The sequence below is a fragment of the Tympanuchus pallidicinctus genome, unplaced genomic scaffold (assembly GCF_026119805.1).
Source record: "Tympanuchus pallidicinctus isolate F22 unplaced genomic scaffold, pur_lepc_1.0 scaffold10, whole genome shotgun sequence".
Lineage (NCBI taxonomy): Eukaryota > Metazoa > Chordata > Aves > Galliformes > Phasianidae > Tympanuchus > Tympanuchus pallidicinctus.
The window spans coordinates 19,252,689-19,273,942 of NW_026294619.1; the positions used below are offsets into that span (position 1 = coordinate 19,252,689).

General features: G+C 38.5%; 1 protein-coding gene across 8 annotated transcripts in view; it reads right to left on the bottom strand.

The window, feature by feature from the left end:
* The window catches only part of NRIP1 (nuclear receptor interacting protein 1), a 91,344-nt gene that overhangs the window by 63,011 nt on the left and 7,079 nt on the right, over positions 1-21,254 (bottom strand). The window contains exon 3 of one of the 8 annotated variants that reach the window (XM_052666783.1): positions 9,993-10,052. The exons of the other annotated variants lie outside the window; for them this stretch is intronic. The gene's annotated coding sequence lies outside the window, so the exon portion shown is untranslated. The remainder of the gene's footprint in view (positions 1-9,992; positions 10,053-21,254) is intronic. 8 annotated transcript variants of the gene reach the window in all.

Here is a 21,254-nt window from a genome sequence, read left to right on the forward strand (position 1 = left end):
AACCTCATGGAAAATTTCCTTCCCTTGATTCCCTTCTTGTGAGGCTTCTCACAGCAGGAGCAATTTGGCACTGCAATATTCATGCTCACTGCCACATGACATCAAGGTTCATTTCTTTGTGGAAGAGTCTCCAAAGGATAATAAAGTAAAAGCCTGAACACTTGCAAGAAGCATGTAATAACGTAAGGAAGCAGTAAAGCTTACTCCTGCCCTAAGCAGAAGGAGTAAACAGATAATGATGGAAAAAGAAAGCAAGATCTTCCAAAAGCCTTATGGAACCTTGTCTTTAATTGTACCAAGAATCTGTACGCTTCAAAGCAAGCTCAAAAACTCAAGTAAAACCTCAACTTATTTTGTAAACCAAACTGGAAAGCCTGAACTGTAGCTTGCAGACCGTACCCAATCCACTGGAAAAATTGACCTGGCCTGGAGACCTTCCCATGTGGCTACCTACATATGAGAAGGAGTTAAGAAAGCAGGCAAGGGTTAGAAGAATTGCTCTCACATCATATTTCCCATCCTCGTGCTTCATGAAAACCCTGCAGGCTCAACTCTATCCAAAAAAAGGGCCTCAGTTACCATGCCATAACTCACGTAGCTGTCACATGGAGCAAAGTTCACATACATTAACAAGCGTATCTATTAACACAGCCAGTCCTACGTCAGTGCGACTGTATTTCCTAACAATGTTCATTACAACATACATATTCCCCATCCTTAGGCAGTTATCCACACATCTACAGACATCACTGCCTGTGGTCCAGACACTCCGCAACAGGTTTTGTTCCCTTGAGCACCGTGCACTCATTCTCCAGATCAACAAGTCTCACTCCAATCCTGGCACTAAATGCTTCGTGTGTCAGCAGCAAGGATGGCAGTGGGATTCCTTTCAGAACAGGTACAGTCTATGAAGAGCACTCTCCACGTTGACTGAGTAACATTCACCAAGTGACTGCTAGCTGCTACCACATCAGGGTGTGCACACTAAATGCTCTTGGACTGCTGCCATGTTGTCCATGTATGTTTTTATGATAACTCATCTCCTTAATGTGCGAGACATTTATCTTTGATTCTTTCAAAATGAAAAAAAAAAAACAAATAAATCAACAACCTGATGCTGTAGAACTGGTTTTGCCACAGTTCTGACTATTTCAACCAGGTCACTGTAAGCTCTTCAGTAGATTTTTCTTTGTTGTAAGCACAAGTGGAAGCATTCCATTGTTTTTGCCCCATTGAAAAAGAAGCAAGCAATCTTTTCTGAAACAGGACTAGGATTGCTAATGACTCTCATGCAAACTTCTAGTTATGGTTTTACCATGTTTTAAATCAAAAGACTTCAAAATTTAAAATACAGAAAAATGATTTAGTGTATGAAATTCTCTTCTCTACCAAACCTTACAACAAAAATACAGATCAATAAGTACAGAAAACAGTATCATCTAAACCTGAGCAGAAGAAATCTATCCACTTTAACTAGTGTTGAGCCAGTGGACTGATTACTTACTAGGGGAAAGGTAAGGGACAAGTAAAACTTGCAAAGCTGAGTCCATAAATTCAAGAGAAAATTAATGACCAAGAAGGAAAATGGTCTACAAACAATCATCACAGGAAATACTAACATCTTCCCATTCATTAGGGAGCAGTGAACTCAAGGAGAAAAGACATCATTTCAAGATGAATGAAGGGTGCTTCTGGGACAAAGCAATTTGATTGTGTTCACTGGCTTAAAACCTTTGCCCAATGTTTCCTTTAGAATGAACTGTACCACATGTCCTGCAAGAATATAATTTGTTCTGAAAGCCTAAGTATCAGTGATGTGGGGGAAAGCAAACAAAAACAAACTGAACAAACAAAAAACCCACAACAAATGTATCCTTAAACTTGACTAATTACTCATAAAAAGTTAGACCCACATGCAAACAGGATTTACTAGTCTTTCATAATGGTTAAGATTACCTACAAAATCCTTTAATCCACCCATCAAGAAAACTTTCCTCTGCTGCTCGCTTTAAGATTTATTTCCTGCTTCACTTTAGATGTGAGCAACTTACACAGTCATACTTTCTAACAGCCCCCAGCATGACATATATCACATAACATCACTCTCCAGCACAGAATTACTGATTATGTTAACAGGCAAGCATTATAGAGGCCACGCTACCAACTCCCACAAGAAACACTGTAAGAAGCCAAAATCTCTGATTAGTTTCCACCTTTCCTTATGCCCTTAAGGTCCCCCATCAGACAGGCGGTAAAAGATTCAGTGGTAGAGCCTGTATGGACTCACTAAAAGCACAGCACCAACCTAAAAGCATTTGAAATCTGGTTGCTGGGTGTATTGGCATACAGTAGCAATACACAGTAGAAGTGGGTGACTTCTTTCTCCTTCATCAATTGCAAAAAGCCTGCACAAGCATATCTTGTCCTCTGCTTCTGTTCTCTTCCTCCAGTTTACTGAAAGACAGCATGTGGGACCAAACATTTCCAATCTTAAAGTAAAATAAGGTTTTTAACAGGTAAAGCTTATAACCTATCAAGGTTGAACTCGCTAGTGTCCCCCAAAAGTATTTTTTCCCCTTTAATCAGATGGTACATACAGTAACACCCCTGAGTACTTGCAAGCAAGTAATCCTCCCCAGGAAATGCAATCAACAAGTCACATTACTGTTGCAGTTTACAACAAAGTCACACCACTGTGGAAAGGAATTATTTAAATCCTTAAAGTTTATGCATCATCCCACAGTGGTTATCGCCAGTTCAAGGCTGTATGTCAAGCAGGCTCAGAAGGATCATACTCCAATATTAAGTGTTTTGGTGCATTAAGCAAAGCTCCACTGTAATTCATACCTTAACATTTGCAGCACATTGCTTACTACTTTGTTTACATCCACAGAAGTTTAATTAAATGTGGTCTTCACACTGAAGAACGTCTTCTACTTATACTCAAAATATGACTCACTTCAGAAAAAAAAAAAAAAAAAGTTTTTGCCAGAACATAGCTTGATGTATTTACAGAGAGCCTCACGTGCCAGAAATATGCTGCCTCCCATAGCAAAATTTTTGTGGAAGGCAAACACAGGTGCAACCCCTCTGATTTTGCCATGCTGAACTTGGCTTTTCAAACGTTACAGATACATTAGGGTTTGTTTTGTCCAACAAACAAACAAACACCACCAAGTCCTCGGGGATACAGATTTTTGTGGTACAAGGCAGAGAAAATTCCAAGTTCTCATTTGTGATCTGAAGGAGAAAACAAGTGGCAATAGGTAAAAACCATGATACATGACCTCAGAAGCTCCTAAGAGGAGGTCAAAAGATTCAGGTTTGTTTCTCATCAGAAAAGAGGACACTGAGAAGACTCACAGGTTGTCTGAGTTATATAAAGCAAGTAATTGAAAATACAAGAAATTGTCTTGCCAAAGTATTTAATGCTACAGGTAATGGAATAAGCCACTACAAGTGGTGACTGAAGCAAATGTTTAATTGAGCTCAGGAAAGACCAAAATTAGTTCCCAAATTAACAACAAAGCAGCAGCTTCAAAAACAGGGAACTTTAACATGACATACCATCTTTTCAGTGCAACTTTGAGGTCTTTAATACTGTACACCATTTGCTTTTTAATAAAGTAGGTTGTGCATACATTTTATTAGAACAACACAATGATTAATCTCAAAAAAAAAAAATCCAACACCACATCAAGAATTAAACCAAGTGCGCAGCACTCAGACAGCCTTCTCCCTATTCACTTTTTATACATGCACACAGGCTGCACAGGGATCCAGACATGACTTCCATGGCAAAGCCTCCAAGAAAGGGCACTCCCCAGTCTTACAACGCCCTGTACAGCCGAAACCCACAAGCCCAGCCAGGTCTGTGACAGACAGACAGATAGCTGTTCCACCTCCTTTCTCCTCCCCACGGTTACATAAGTGGAATTGTTACACAGTTCAAAACTGCGACACTATTTCAGATCTCATTTGGGCCTATAAAACAACATGAATTGAGGACTGTAAGTCCTCAAGAGCTATGCTGAGCTTGGGCAGTGTCAGAAGTTTGTTCTAAACTCTGAGAACAGTTGATACTGCCACAATCAATTTAAACTTGATTAAATTTAAATTTAAACTCAAGACCTGGCTGAATGCGCCCTGAAAGTATCGTTCGTGATTACTGTTAGGTCAAGTCATACAAACACAGGCAAAACAAAAAGTAACAGGTTTAAAAGATAAGGCAAAGATTCAGAAAAAAATTATACCAAAAGAACAGGAAGAAACGACATCATTCCAAATAAGTGAAAATGGAAGCAGGAGCAAAATGAAGAAGAGGTAGATTAAGAAATTAAAAAAAAAAATCAAGTTTAATCCAAATGTTTTGTATCAACCACAGCAAGATGACTGCTGCATTATTTCCCACATTTCAGTCAGCATGTACACCCTCAGCCAAACAGCAAGATCACAATCCACATCAGACTGATTCTGCTACCCAGCTCTAAATAACATCCCCATCTTTCCCAGCACCGAAAGACTTGATCAGATTTCTGTCCTACAACACAGCTCACCACCCTGTGCACTTTCTGGAGTAACAGAAGAGCCACTTCCTCTGACCTCTCCAAGCTCTTCAGCAGAAGCATCTTCAACCAGCTTCAAGTCAGGATTGCTTACAGCCCCAATACAAGAGAGACTCCTTGGTAGCTGAAGGTCAGAAAGCAAACACAAACATGGGACAGAAGACACGAGGGCGGGAGGAGTGGGAGGAAGGAGTTGCAGGGAGGGGGGCAGAAAACAGACAAAAAAACATGCTCCAAAATACAGAGCAATGATTAGAAAATGAGAACCACCAACTGAAAATGTAACTTTAGGCTTCAAAATACATCAGGTGAAGAGTCAGCCTTATTAGTGAATTGGCTGGCTTTACTGGGTATGAATCTGCCTGCTAGTATTACTTGAGCTTTCTCTATCCCCACCCTTCCCCCAGCCAGTTTCATTGTGAAAGAATTTAATTATTATTTTCATTACCAGATGCATACATTATAAGATGGACATATACAAAGACAATAAGCACTCCAAGAAAATAGGTGTAATAATTAGAATGATCTGAGTCTCTTCATTTTTACTGCAAACAACAAGGCTACCTTTTAAAACATACTGGAGTAAAATCATTCATAGAAGCCCTAATGCTAACATTAATGCTCTTTTCCTCAAAGGATTACCCCACTGCACTGAATTTTAATAAAACTTGAATGAAAACAATTGTTTTGATTTTACTTCCCTCCCAAAAGTTGCCTGAAAAATTTAGCTTGAATATATTTCACAAACACAGAGAATTGAAGATCTGTTGTTTATTTCAGGTTTTTGTTTTGTTTTGTTTTTTCCAAAACAGTCCCAGAGGCATCCATTATATTGTGTACCCAGAGAAATAATACTGTAGCAGCCATATAATACGCTGGTATTTCAGATGAAGTGTGGTAAAATTCAAGATAAAAAATAAATACAGTTTGCAAGTAAAATAAAGATTAGGTACTCAGCAGCACAATAACAAACAAGAATCTCAAAAGCCCTGAAGTTACAGAAGCAGATTTGCATAGACATGATAGTAACAAGTGACAGAAGTGTAACATCTGCATATTGCTTATAGACCAAAACTTGAGTCAAATTACCCATTTCCATCAACAGCATAACAGGAGTTATTGTGTTTTATGGAGCCCTATTTAAACATACAGTGCAACACTACATTCACCTAGGAAACAACTTAAATAAGTCATTTAATTTCATAGCCCACCAAACATGCTTGGCAACTTACGGGTAAATTCTAAGCTCGTCACTAGCAGATACGCTCTACTCTCAAGTAATAATGCTCCTGTAGAGCTTACAGTCTGACCACCCAACACACCTATGCACATGGACTTATAAATCAGCTGCTGCTAGATGACGACCCTTCAACAGGTTGCAACTTCCAGCTCTTGGAAGCTGTTTCCTGCTCCAGGGCTGTGCAAACCATATGTGCTCATTTCAAGCCAGTTATTCTACAAAACCCAATCCCGTAGCAAAAACCACTGCTGGTGTCCATACACATCAACTCAAGAGGAGCATGCTTGCTTCTACTGCCCTGCTACCCCTCCTAGGAAAACTGAAGGAACAGCACAGCGCTCTTGAAGTGTTTCAGCATGAATTTCAGACCTACCTGGATAGATCTCTGGAGGCTTCAGAACACCAGCTTCCATTCAGAAAAGGCGTTGAGTCTTTACTCAACTAGAATGGAGGGCATTTGACACTTAACCACAAGCTGTAATAACAGAGCATCCTCGTCCTTCCATTCTCAGATGTGGACGCCAAGCCAGAATTCACTCAACCAAATAAAGATGTTTACAGTGTAGGTGTCAGTATCTGAACAGGTTCAGACTCTTCTACCTAACTCATCCTACAGGATGTAGCTAAAGGAGGTCAAATGAATCACACTCCACAAGTTCCCACTTCTGCCTGCTGCCTGTTAAGTTCTACACAGTTCCCATTCCTTTCCATTAAATGTTTGTAGGGTCTTCTCCACAACTCTCCTCTCCAAATACAGATATCTTTAAGATAGTAGAGATAAGTCCCATGGTAGGTCCAAATCCCACCATAATTACCTCCATTTCCATTTAGGAATCAGGAACAAATTATGTAAGTTCTCACAGCTCTCCACTCAATACAGTGAGTACCATTTAGCAAGTAACCAGTCCTCTGTAAATGCTTTTACTTGCATGACATTAATTAGTATGTTTATTTATAATTTCTTCTGGTCCATCTCCTTTTAGTTTTCTTATTTAAGTCCTCTCTTCAGTCATTTTTTTTTTTTTTTTTTTTAAAGAATCATTTAGAAATCCATAGAAAACATCAAATATTCAGTGGATTTTGGATCAAGCCACCTGAACAATTTGACCATTTGCATTACAAGTTAGCTTTTCTTATACACCCCTCATGTTTATTTGGATCATCGAGAACTACAACTATGAATATTTTCTCTAATTCTACTTCTCGATCTCCTACTCTTGTCAAGAAAAGAAAAAAGTTTATTTCTGAATTTCTAATTTCTTTTATTCACATAATGGAGCAAACTTTCTAGAAACCAGACTGGAAAATACAGTAAGGCACACATGAGATGAGATGATCTGAGACAGTCAGCACAGCTTCACCAACAGCAGACTGCATCTGGCCAGCACAGTGCCTTCTAAGACAGAGAGACAGCATCGGTGGACAAAGAAAGGGCAACTGATATCATCTACTCGGACTTGAGCAAGGCATTTGACATGCCTGCACTACACCCTTGTTTCTACATTGGAAAGATATGGATTAGAAGGTTAGACTGTTTGGTGGATGAAGAATTGATTGGATGATTACAGACAGAGGGTTGTGGTCACTGGCTCTACGTCCAGGCAGAAGTCACTCACAAGCAGTCAGTCCTGGGACTGGTACACTTTCTATGTCATTGATAAAGATGTTAAAGCGGGACTGAGTGCACACTCAGCAAGTCTGCAGATAACACTAATCTAAATGGTACAGCAGATATAATAGAATGAAGGACTGCTATCCAGAATGACCCAGACAAGCTTGAAAAGTGGTCCCACAGGAACCTAAGGAGGTATAACATGGCCAAGGGCAAGGTGCTGCACTTGGGTCAAGGTGCCCCCAGATTTTATGAGTACAGACCGGAAGAACTTACTGAGAGCAGCCCTGTCAAGAAGGGCTTAGGAGTCCTGGTAGACAAGAAGATGAACATGAGCCAGCAGTGTGTGCTTGTAGCGTGGAAGGGAAATTGTATCCTGGGCTGCATCAAAAGTGGGTTGGACAGCTAGGAAAGAGATGTGCTCATCCTCCTCTATTCCGCCCTAGTGAGGCCCCATCTGGAGTACTGCATTCAGGCTTGGGACCCCCAGCACAAGGAAGACGTGGGGTGGGTCCCAAGAAGGGCCACAAGGATGACTGCAGGGCTGGAGCTACGCTTGTTTAGACTGGAAAAGGCTCTGGTGAGACCTCATTACAGGCTTCCACTGCTTGAGGGAAGCTTACAAACGGGATGAAGACTGACTTTTTACACAGTTTGACATAGAGAACAGGAGAAAATGGCTTTCAACAAAAATAGAGGAAATTTAGGTTAGATGTTAGGAAGAAATTCTTTACTCAGAAAGTGGTGAGGTACTGGAAAAGGTCTGCTGCCCAGATAAGTTTTGGATGTCTCTTTCCAGGAGGATAGGTTGGATGAGGCCCTGGACAACATCACCTAGTTGGCAGCAACCCTACCCACAGCAGGGAGGCTGGAAGTAGATGATCTTTAAGGTCCCTTTCAACCTAGAACATTTTATGATTCCTCCCCTTTCTTCTCCTAAACACTGTTCCAGAAACTTTCTAGAAACCAGAGTGGAAAAAAGATAGAAAACAACAAAAACCACACACATACAACCTGGTCAGATTTTTTCCTATCATGTCTGAAGCGGACATTCAAGTTCAATTCTATTGGCCCATAAGACTACACAATCTCTCACCTGAATATAATGAGGTACAGCATAGTTATACTATTAAAAATTGGTTCCAGCTCCTTGAACTCAAGGTTTTAATGCCAAATTTATCTCTATATTTATATATTTACATATATATTTACAATATATATTTATATATTTACATCTCTATAATTCCTTTAGAATCACTATTATCTTGATCAGCTATAGAGCGTTTGCCCCGCGTTTCACTCTAGTTTTATGAGAACTGAATTTTTCCAGACCAAAGGTACCAATACATTTATAATCCAAGAACTCAGTCATATTTTGGCATGGTAGTTGCCATATAAGACACCCAGCCCTTCTCAAAATTACTGTTGTTCCTTAATGTTTTTCTTCATTACACTGATCTACTGCTTTAGAAACTGCACAGCTATTAATAAGCATCAAACAGCCTCTCAGAGAACAAGGTGGACCAATTACTGTCCATACAGTAGTGAGGCTCGGGAAAGAAGGTACTTTAAGCTTAAGGAATTTGGTGATGGTTCTAATGCTTTGACCAATCTCCCTTCCCAGCAGGAAGGAAGCTTTCTGTGACTGGCAGCAAACTGTAGCGTCTTCTACAAAGCTGAACAAAAAGCAGCATGTATCTAAATTTAAGTTACCATACATTTAATCTGTTCACTGAGGAAGCAACTTTTGCTTCCACACGAAACACTGAACAAAATTCACAGAAAAAGTCCTTTTATGAATATACATAAGAACGCTGGGTTTCTCTGAAATATGTTTCATGTGTCTTCCTATATGGTTCAAGTGAAAAGTCTCAGTGTAGCCACTATAAATCAGGATGAACTTGTCTTTCTTCACTGGAAGACAAGAGAAGCACTGAACCATCCCTCCTCTCCACAGGCAAAGAAATATGATATGCCTGGCACTGAGCACCCTCAGCATACTGATTCCATCAGACCAAGTTGGGAACACATTCCACAGTCACAAGTCCTTCTAAGAGAACTTCCTGCCAATGGCTACTTGACATTAAAACCTAGGATGATCTAGGTCAAGTACCCCAGTTGACATTAATTGCTATGTTGGATCAAAAAAGTAGGCAGCCTCCCAGCCAGTGCTCAAGTCACATTATGGCCAAAAAGCAACCAAAACCAAAACCCTGAATTGCACCCAGAAGACAAAAGAAAGCCAATGCAACTGCTGAAGAACTGCCCAAATGTATTCCTGTCACCTGTGTTCTCCTTCCAGACAGGCAGCTGCCTACTTCTAAAACAGAAGTTTCACAGCAGCAGTCAAGTGCAGCCTCAAGAACAGGCTACCCTGCAGCTTCATGCAGGGTTACAGGGAGTTTATTTCTCTGAAATGGAACCCCCCTCAAGTAGATGCTTTTGTTTTGTTTTTGTCTTGATGCAGAAGGCTGAGAGACTGCTGATGTAAATGCCCCCAAAACAGCAAGTTACAGAACACTTATAAAGAGCCTGTATGAAACATCTGCACTGCTAGTCATCCAGCATCACTCACCTCTAGATAACACCTCCATTTGCTGTTACTTCTGTCTCCATGTACTTGTGTTATGTCCAACTGGAAAGGAAAGATGACCAGAAAAAGCAAGTCATCTTTGTACTGACAGAAGAACAAGACCAGGTCACTCTAAATTATTAATAAGAGAAAGTGTGTTTAAAAGCCTAAAACATTCATTTGAAACCAGAGAGTTCTCAGATCATGTTGTTCTTTTGGTCTTTAAGGGAAGATTGATTAGGAACAGTAGTAATTTTAAGAATATACACCATACTAATACAAACAAGCAAAGCTAATTCAAATGCATAGTTTGAGTTAACTGATGGCTAATGGCAAGAAGGTCTGATACTGGAACCACCTTTGTATTAAAAAAATTTCCTTCCATGTATTCTTCCAATTATTTCCAAAATATTACTTACAGAAGAGAAAGAAAATGTTGATGTCCATAACAAGTTCGTGTAAAGAAGAAAAAGAAATCCATAAGCCCCTGCCATTAACACATTTTTAAGCTACTTTTTAACAGAAACACCCAAGCAGTTCGCCTTATATATTCATACAGCTTAAGACAGGTTTTTAAAAAGGAGAGAGGAAAAAAAAAGGAACAAACCTTAATTTTTTCTTTATAAAAGATTAAAATACAAAATTGTACTCTGTAACTCATAGCAGGTTTCCAAATCAGAATCAATATGATGGTTTGCATTTGAACAGTGCTGAATCAATATTCTGCAGTTTTTAAGAACACGTTCAAGTGACAGAAAAAATACTCAGTACTGTAAATAACGACATTAAACCCTGACTGTAGTTTGCGAAGGTCTTTGCAAACCCAATATGGGTTAAGCATCCATTTACACTGTTAGAAATCTTCTTCCCAGCACTGTGATATAATAGCTCAAGCAACAGATGCTAAGCTAGTAGTTAGCATACAGCCTGATAATTACATGTAGACCCAAAGAGATGAAAAATTTGAAGTCCACAGCAAATACAACAATATCTGTATTATTTTATTCAAAATCTTAAGAATACAGGTGTTAACACATACTTCTCCAAGAAAAAACAGTATTTGAAGGAAGTAATTTATTAGTCAAGCAATTAGTACTTGGCAATTACAGCACACGCAGTCCTATGGACTACTGGCAGCTCAGTAAGACAAAAAGACCATCCTTTAAATACAAGCTGCTTATCCAGCATATGTATTTAACAGTCTAAGTTTGCTTCATTATTTACACTTCCATATTTAGCTCAAAACTGTTTGTGTCAAGGATCACATTCTAAAAATCTTCCCAGTGTCATTAAAAAAAAAAACAAAAACCAACAAACACCATCTAAAACAAAACGCCTTACTTCCTCCCCTCAATTCTGTACTGCAAATGCTATCTCAGGCTCAGGTAAGGAATAAAGTGTTCAGACAGTGAACCCTAAAAGCACCTGAAGTAAGAACACAACGTTTCTCAATGTAAACCAACTAACATCACTATGGTCTTACTATATTTCAGACAGTAAGGTTAGTGAGGTTGTCCAGTGACCACATCTTACTAACTAGAGTAAATCCTTCCCTTATCTGTGGTAATTGCAATCAATAAGATGTTAATAAGCTATCAATATTTCCAAAGGGATTTTCTGATTTGGAAATAACCAGTCATTTTCTGCTCTTTCATTCACATAGAGACATCCATATTTAATGATAGGTCTCCTATAGTCTTCAGAGTAAAGCTCTAGACCACAGAATATTGAACAGACATTGCATACACAAATTTCTACTGCAGATGACACTTCAGACAGCTGCATAGATTAAAGACTGACAGCAGGAATCAAGAACCCCAGCAAGACCAAATTCTCTGTCAAAGGGAAAATGTCTTCAAATCTGGGTGGCCTTTGCTCAGTCTCCTAATATGTGGTAGCCACCTAAATTCCAGCAATTTATATAGGGATAGGTTAAGGTTTCATGCTGTTTTTGCACAGTCTAGTATCACCTTACTGAAAGCAGAGAGCCCAGTCATTAGGACTATCCAGGGCCCAGTAGGATGGCTAAAACAGAAATTCAGAAAGCATTTCTTAAATTCAGTGTGCATGTACAGAAAGTGCAAGGCATACACACACAGAATGCTCAACTCTGCATGCTCCTTTGCAGAATGTATCTTTGGAAATGCTCATTTTTGCATGCACATTTATTTAATGTAACTTAATCCCTGAGTCCCCACTCCCATCTCCTACTGCTCTAAGTGATGCCTCTATACTCTAAACAGACATACAGAATGGGAGTATTTAGGGGATGCTGATCTTAACTCAGGATGAACATTACAGTGAGCTGTTAATAAGATGTTAGAAGATTTTTTTTAAAGTTACATTTCAGCAACAAAGAAACTATAGTCTTTGAAATCACTTTCAAGCATCTCCAGACAAATTTAGTAAGTAGACAAATTTACTTTGTTAACACATCTTTCTATACGATTCTGGCTTAGTACAGTAGTTAGCATAGCTTAATTCTGGGTTAGTATAGTCATTTATTTAACAGTACAGATTTGAATATTAGAAGGGATACTAAGAGACAGACTTACGATTTTACAAAAATTGCTTTAGCAAAACTAGAGTAGAATCTCAAGTCTGACTAAAAAAAAAAACTGTCTTCTGAAATACCTGATCACTCTTCTCCTTCTCTATTTCCTCTTCAAATTAAGTATAAAATTGAAAGACAAAATAAAACCGTTGTTCTTTCTACAATCTGGGACACTCTAGGACATTTCAATAGAGTTCTCGGAACTCTGCAGATGCTCTCGAAACCAGATGGGCAAGTGTCCTCAGCAGGTCAGGAGATCACAGCAAACTCAATTTTGCCATGCCACATGCCACCACAGGAGAAAAGAAAGAATAACAAAGACTGCCTGCCACAGCACCAAAGAGTAAACTAACAAGAATTGTATCAGATGGCAGATCTACATGTGTTTTCTCTCCTGTACAATGATCTAAGGACAGGAAAAGATCAATAAGCATGCTTACATGTTAAATTCACACAATATAATCCAAATAGTAACCAATATCTGAGGCTGTATGTCTACTTAAGCAGTAGAACAGAATCACAGGGGTCAGAATTGACTGCAAAAGATCATTAAGCCCAACTCCCCTGCTAAAGCACCTACCCTAGAATAGGTCACACAGGCAGGCACCCAGATGGGTTTTGAACATCTCCACAGAAGGAGACCACACAACCTATCTGGACAGCCTGTTCCAGTGCTCCACCACTCTTCCTCCTATTTCTATGGAAATTCCTATGTTCAAGTTTTAGGCCATTACCTCTTGTCCTATTGCTACACACCACTGAGAAGAACCTGGCCTTATCTATTTGCCTCCCATCTGCCTGTAGATATTTGTAAACATTAATCAGACCCCTCCAAGTCTCCTTTTCCCCAGTGTGAACAGATGCAGGTTACTCAGCCTTCCTTCATACAGGAGATGCTCCAGGCCTTTTATCATCTTCATGGCACTGCCCTGGACTCCTTCTATGAGATCCCTGTCTTTTTTGACCTGGGGAGCCCAGAACTGGACACAGTAGTTTAAATGCAGCCCCATCAGGGCAGAATAGAAGGGAAGCATCATCTCCCTCGGCCTTCTTGCTGCACTCTTTTTAAAAAAACATCCCAGGATACTACTGGCCTTCTTGGCCACTGCTGGCTCACGTCCAACCTATTGCTCAGAAGGACATCCAAGTCCTTCTCCACAGAGGTCCTTTCCATCAGGTCATCCCTGTGAACCTGTACTGATACATGCAGTTATTCCTCCATAGGTGCAATCCCAGAAGGCCACATCAAGGAAAATCTGATTGTTTGTGCTTCTGCTGTCTTGAGAGGCAAGTACAGATTTTCCTCAAAAAGTAAGAAAAACTGCCAAATTGGAAAGTAGTAGCCACAGAAACTGTATGATCATCAGCAAATATACCTTAAAAGCTGCTTTAATGCTTCCGTTTTGCAAAAAGAAAATACGGCTGGCATTTGCCTAGACAAGGTTCTGAAAATATCAGAACTGTATCACAGTGTAAAACAATATATCCAGTCAGTAAGTGATGTCCAAATACTGTTCATCTCTGCTGCACTTTAAGATACTTTGAAAACAAAATGAGAACTGGGTTATGTAAAACAGAAAATTAGGTAGGGCTAGGAAGTTTGAAGAGCGCAGTAAATATATGCTTTTCATGAGAGCTCACAGTAAAAAAAGAAATGACTAACAATAAATCTTTATGTACAGAAAAAGTAGTTTGGGAAACTGACCATCTATCCTCCTCAGGTAAAAAAAAAAATAATAATAATAATAAAAAAAATCGGTCGATGGTTATTTGTGTAATGAGGACCTTGAACATATCAAAAACGACTCTACTAGAAGAGCTTAGGATGGCTATGTTGAAGAGTTATGTAAAGAAAGACAGCAAACTTGCACACTTCATGTTGCAATCCAAAGACAAATCAGTGTTCAGTAAACAGCAAACCTGATTCTGCACAACTTTGTTATCTTTTCATCTCTACAGTTGAATACATTTGAGAGAGTGCAAAGAAGTTACAAAATGATATCATCACAGTTTATTAGTGTTTGTTCAGCATTTACACTGAATAAAACTTAAGGTAGCCCAGAATTGAGAGGACCAGGACTCATGCCTGAGAAATCACTTAACTTTCCAGCAGCAAAGAATTATTCTTCTTCAGAAAGTTTCGCACTCTGATGTGGTTACTGTTGAAAAGTTAGGAACAGGTTTGCTCTTGGTATGTTAGCTAAGCAAAAACGAAGTGACCAAAGCATATGGATTCTTGCCTTATCTTCCATAAATAGTACCTGAACCAATAGATGAAGAACATTTTTCAGTTGTTTTGCCTTTCTACCCCACTGCCATCTATCTCTTGCCCATTATGCAGGAATCTCTAGAAGTAAGGTGAGATATTAACCTTACTTATTAACTTAAAAAGGTGAAGCATTTCACTTGAACTTGCTCTCCTCTTCCCCACGCACTTCAGTTAGATCACTATTCAATACCCACCTTCAGTTTCAGCTTCTTATACTCCTTCTCCCATATACAAAAGCAACTTAAGATCACTTCAGGTTATGACTGTTAATACGAATTGAAAATAAAGATAAATAAATAAATTCAAGCTATTATCCTGCTGCATGTTTCAGAAGCAAGGACTAGAACTCTTGGGTATGCGTTATAGGGTATCTCCAAAAGCTCGAAACACAGTCAGTTAACACATCAGCCTCTAAAGGACATTACTCTCATTGCTGCATAATCTACTACATGGCATTATAGTAAGAAGAAAAAAGCTAGAAGCCTCAAGAGTAAGTAGCCTAGGTATTACTTTTGTTACAGGAAGAAGAAATGACAGAAGTACACTACAAAACTATAGAGACGAGCCAGCAGCCCTCAATGTCTGAATGATTCCAGAAAGAGTTGTGCTGCAAGAGGTGCTTCCAATTTTCACATCCTCCCTTCCTGAACTCAGTGCAGCACAGGTCTGTGGTGCCCAAGCGTGTTCAGCCATCATTCACCTCAAGTATGTGAGTTTTTCCAGCTAGAAAAAAAGGCCACAAGCAGAAGATGAAAAAGGTATCAGAGAGGATTTTTCTACATGACACTTGCCATGTAACCTTTTTGTTAACTCCACAGAAGTACTTACTCTAAATTGAATGGAAAAAAAAAAAAGCAACACTCAGGCAAATGCTGTTTTTGTAAGTGATAAGCAAAGCAAGTCTACTGAAATGAAACTGAGGAGTACAGACATGAATATAGGCCTAAGCACCATAGCAGAAGGCAGAAACCACTAATTTGATGTTTTTTTCCTCGTTTTATACTGCTTTTCACCTCTGTTTCGGCAGCAGTAGGAATAAAACGAGAAGTTACTGAAGGACAAAGCATAAATTCCATTCTTGAAAGAAGGGGGATGGGAAATAGGAGACTTAAGTGGAAGCGGATAGACTACTTACAGCAATTATTGTCAAATATTTCTGTAGTTCTCCCATAATGTAGTTCCTTTCCTACATAAGGGCTGACAAATAAGCTTGAGACATTCCCTTCATAGAACGAAGAGAAAGGAAGACTGCAGTAATACTAAGCAATGAAGATAAGTTTTCCCAGTAACGCCAGCTACAGAAGACATATGGAGGTCAGATAAAACTATTATTTGCCTTTTCAAGCATTATTTTCTTCAGCTGCTAAATAAAAACATTATGAAACCATTTTACAGAGTAAAACTTAACCTTATATTAACCTTCCATATTAAGTAAACAAACCTTTCTAGCCAATAAGCCTCTATGAACTCTCCAAGATGATAAGCAATACCTTAATTACATTCATTTACATGACTTTGAAATTGTTCCAGATCAAAGTCAACAACTACAAGGTCAAAGAGTAGGAAAATCTAAAATAAGGACAAATCCACAGTAGGCCAGTATACACAAATGTGGTACAGCATCCTTTCTAGCCTGTCTGTAGTCCATCCCAGTCAGGGATACCAATCAAGTGCCTGTCTTTTCATCAGTTGTACAGCAAGAGGGGAAAAGAAATGAAAGGGGATAGGGCTATGAAGAGTTACCTGAAACACTCGTGATTGAGAACAGTTTGTTGTTTGTTTCTGGCTTAAGACAATTCCAAGCTGAAGACAATGGATAGCTTAAAATTGTTTTTACGTGGCATATTTCATGCAAATATTTTGTAGTATTTTAACTGAAAGGCACAATATAAGAGACAACATTAAAAAGATGCAACAGACTCACTGACAATTACAGAATATTTGGTAAAGTGTGCTGTTGTAATCAATAAACACCAATGGTTTTGCATGAACTTATCAAAGATGAGAAGCCACCATGATGCTTTCATGTTACTGTACTTCATGAACTGAGTAGACTTGGAAAGAAGCCTAAGCTCAGTAAAAACCACTGCTTGAACCTCCACTCTCATTAACAAAACAAGACTATCCTTAAGATACGGAGAGAAAGAATCCTGTTTTGCAGCCCCAAATATAATCTTCATCATGTTACATGATAACTTTTCTTACAAAGCATGAACTATGATTAGAGCAGGAATTGCTAATTATACAAAGGTGGCAATTACGAAGATTTTAATAACGATCATTAGAAGAAACTTGATAAAGTACATTCTGCCCTGAAAGAGCAGAACAGCAGCCAAAGCATCTACCTTCATTCCCGTGATACTACATGATGGCTCAGGTATTATCAGTAACACTGCAATTAGCCGAAATATAGTATGCATGCACGCTGCACTAATGGGTCATTTCAGGGTTCTATTTTGTGTTATGAACAGGAAAATATTACAAATATGCATATATGGAAATCTGAAGCGTGGCTTCTGGATTTAGGCAATCACATATCAATGCACAACAGCTGACATTTTCTTATATTAAATTAGGTAAATCTCCCTGAACACTCACTTTACTAGCCAAGCACTTTTTACACCACTCTAAAGCCAACAACCTTCTGCAATTTAAGTATGATTTAGTGCAAGGGAAGCAATGAGTATTATAAAATTTATGCTTGTTCACCTTCTCTCTCCACAGAGAAGGGCAAGATGTTTTTCCATGTAAATATGTATTAGATCCAAATCATTTAAATAGATATTATTCCATAGAGAACATGAAGCTGTGTATGCCCATTCCAGCTCCACGTTGCTAAATAAACTGCAAGGTAATGACAATGCCTTCCTCATCCTAAAGGACACTGAAAACACGTCTTATTCCTAGGCTTTTCAAACAAGAGACTTTCAAGAAAAAAAAAAGAAAAAAAAAAAAATCAAGGCAGCTTTTACTAAGCTAGGCAAATTGAAGAGAAGTTTTTCATAAGTCACAAGCCAGATCTTTTAACAAACAGACTAAAAAGTGATTACAGCAAGAGTACAGTACAGGTATGTGAACAGTCTTTAGGATGTAAATATCAAATGATTAAAAAAAAAAAAAGCAGAATATACTAAACTACCTAAGAAAAACAAAATGGCATTTGCAAGTCAGAAAAAAGTTTCACACAAGTGGCTAATTTTTAGTTAATGTAGGAATATAAATGCAAGATGCCAAGTCTTATTTTCATGCAGTTTTATTTCTCAGTATTTTAGGTACAAGTGTCACTGCCTGGTGACACTGGAATGGAGAACAGAGGGGAAAGCTTAAACAACAGCTCTTTAAAATGAGAGCTTTACTTCTTAAAAATAAGTCCATATATATCACTGCTTTTCAAAGAATCAACATTTAATCAGCATGCTACCACAGAGTACACTCGTAGTTAACAATTTAATTCAAAACCACACGTTTACTTCAAGTGAGAAAGACTCCCTATTGGAAATGATGCTATCATTTAGGGCCACAGACAGTATCTTACAACACTGTCTAACCTCTACTTGATTTTAAAATAGGATAATCACCTTCAACTATGTATGAACCTTGAACGTTATCAAAAACAGTTTTATTGCATCAACGATTTATTAATAGTCTCATATTAATAGTAATGTAACTTTGACTTTACAAAGTCATAAAGATGACAAGAAACAGTCAAGACTTACTGTGCCATCTATTTTACTTAAAGCTTATAAGACACTCTCACAGTACAATCAGGAAAACAAAACCCAACCACCTTACCCAGAGAATGATAGTGAGAAACGAGAAAAAAGAAAACACTAACAGCAACAGAAAAAAAATAGGCCTATGCCATCACAGTTCAGTAATGGAACGCAAAGAAAACAGGATGTAACAAAGTGAGGTATAAATACTGAATCCTCTAAAGCACTGAAATTCTCTTTTCTCCAACTGTGCTAAAAACTGAAAAACTGCTAGCACTAAGGCAGGCAACTTCTGGAAAAATACATTATAACCATCTCTTTAAAGAAAAGCTATGAACCTTATGTAGAAACACATGAAGACAGATTCCCTTCCCAAGCTCTGTTACAAAATGACCAAGGCTTACAGGCCAAACTTGATAACAGACCTGAAAGAGGAAGCATTCCACTCAGACCTTTCTGGTTCAAAATGCTTGCTTCAGAATCCCTGCCATGCTTTTCATATTCTACGATCCCTTTTATAGCTGTTATCCCCATTACTAAATAGTTGATCGTTTAAACAAAGAACTAAGAAAGTACAATATTCTATAACTGGCATTTACAGCACTGGCCTTGGACTTCTAATCTTTACCAGACAGGCACACAAATCAATCTATCAGCTCATAAAGGTGTGCTTTTTTAACCTCTGAAACAGATGGGATTGGCCAGAAATGTCTGGCATGTCAAACTGCTAATCACTGCTGCCCTTCGCACAAAATAACCCACTTAAGTTGAGGCATGGTTGCACTGTAACAGACATTAGTCTGTGGGAAACCCATTTAACTGTCACATACTCCTGCCACTCCTGCTCTCCCTTAATTAAGCCTAATGCCTTATGCTCTGACCTTTTGTTCTAGCCTATTAACCCTATCTAGTACAAGTTCAAATATGTTGCACTAAAAAGTTTGCTGTAAAACACAGAATTGCCAAGCTACAGAGAGAATGGGGAACATCTCTGCCTTCCAAGTCACCCATTCCTTTACCAAATTCACTAGCCTGACAAAATGGAAGCAACACTTATGTTAAAGTTAAAACGCACCCAAATGCTTTGCAGCAAAAGACGGACCTTCTTCTACTTCCGTACTCTACCTTCTCCTATTTAGAGGGGAAAATAAAACTTCTCTTTGGAAGTTCATATCCTCGGGCTTTTTTTTATTTTAAGACAAGAACATACTATCAGTCAAGATCACACTACACTCATTTGCTGTTCTCTGAAACCTATCATTAAAAATAATGTGTAATTGGTTTACAGCGACCAATTCTTCTTCAATTAAAGGCTGCTTCTGCCAGCTTTCCTTACACTGAGTCACCACCTTGTTCTTTTGACAGCCTAATTTTAATTACTCTAGTTTTTAATTCTCATCTGCATCATTTCATGAGTTGCATCTCTTGACCTCTCATGCAAAAAGAAAAAATCTACATAAACTTAAAATAAGAACATACTTCATAAATTTTAGCTCAACACCACAGCTTTTCTTCAATTTACACTCTGCTTGAAACAATACAACTACCTTCCCATCCTGCAACTCTAAGAATTACACAGTACCAAGCAGACTAACATTTGCAAAGCAGTACTTTTCTGGAGGAATCCAAGTGACTACAATAATGACTTTTACAAAGTCTCAAGAAATTCTGACTTAAGAAATGTAATTCTAGAAACAAAAATAAATACTCAATCAAGATAACAACAGCCTTCCAACATTAAAACTGTTTACAATAACACATAGTGCTGAGCTGCATATCAAGACAGGTATTCCACGAGCAATGTTTATAAACAATAAATGAACCCATGGACACTCCATACCCACTCACTCCCCTCCCCAAAAACCCACAGCACATATAACTGTGTTATAATGCTGGTTAGAAATGGAAAAGTGAATGCCAACTCTGCAAAGGTTACCAGCCACAGGTACACTGAAACACAATTTTTTCCTCAAATCTTTAGCTTAACCACCTTACTGACAAGCTGACACGCAAGTGTAAGACCCCTTACTTAGAACATAGACTTCCGCAACTCTGAATGGAATCAGATTTAAACACAGGTAACAATTTGAAATAAAGCTCTCAAGTACTCAGAACTATTTTTGAAGATGTGGAACACTTCAAGAAAACCTTGTTGACACAAAAGCCACTCTCTAGGAAACTCTAGCAAGTCTGCTTAAGCCATCATCAACTGCTGACCACAACAACAGTTAAGTCATAAATTGTTATTAATTTTGTTCTAATTCTAAAGTGCCTATCTTACTGATTCTCAGATCAGCAAGAAACGCAATCAACTTCCACATAAATGCAATTTCTCAGACAACTGAGAAGCACTGTAACATTGTTAGATTTTTTTGAGTCAAAAATAGGAAGCCTGAGGGAGAAAAAGAAATAACGGAGCCCTCATCTTGATTTCCCCTTATTTCCAAAACAGTGATTTTCACATAAACTCAAAGCTTCCCAGTATAAAATACAAGTATTTTCTGAGGATTCTGCTATATTTCACTGTTCCAGTTGCAGTACATTGACCAATGCTACATTCAAAAGGAAGTACAGAAACATATAGATTTACTGAAAGAAAAATACATCTTCTATCTACCATCTGTGTCATTAGAAATTTTTCAGGCTGGAATTTGATACGACTGCCTCCAGCGTTCTAGACCTTCCCTTTCTAATGTTCCCAAAAGTTGCCACTGGAGGCAATGCAAATG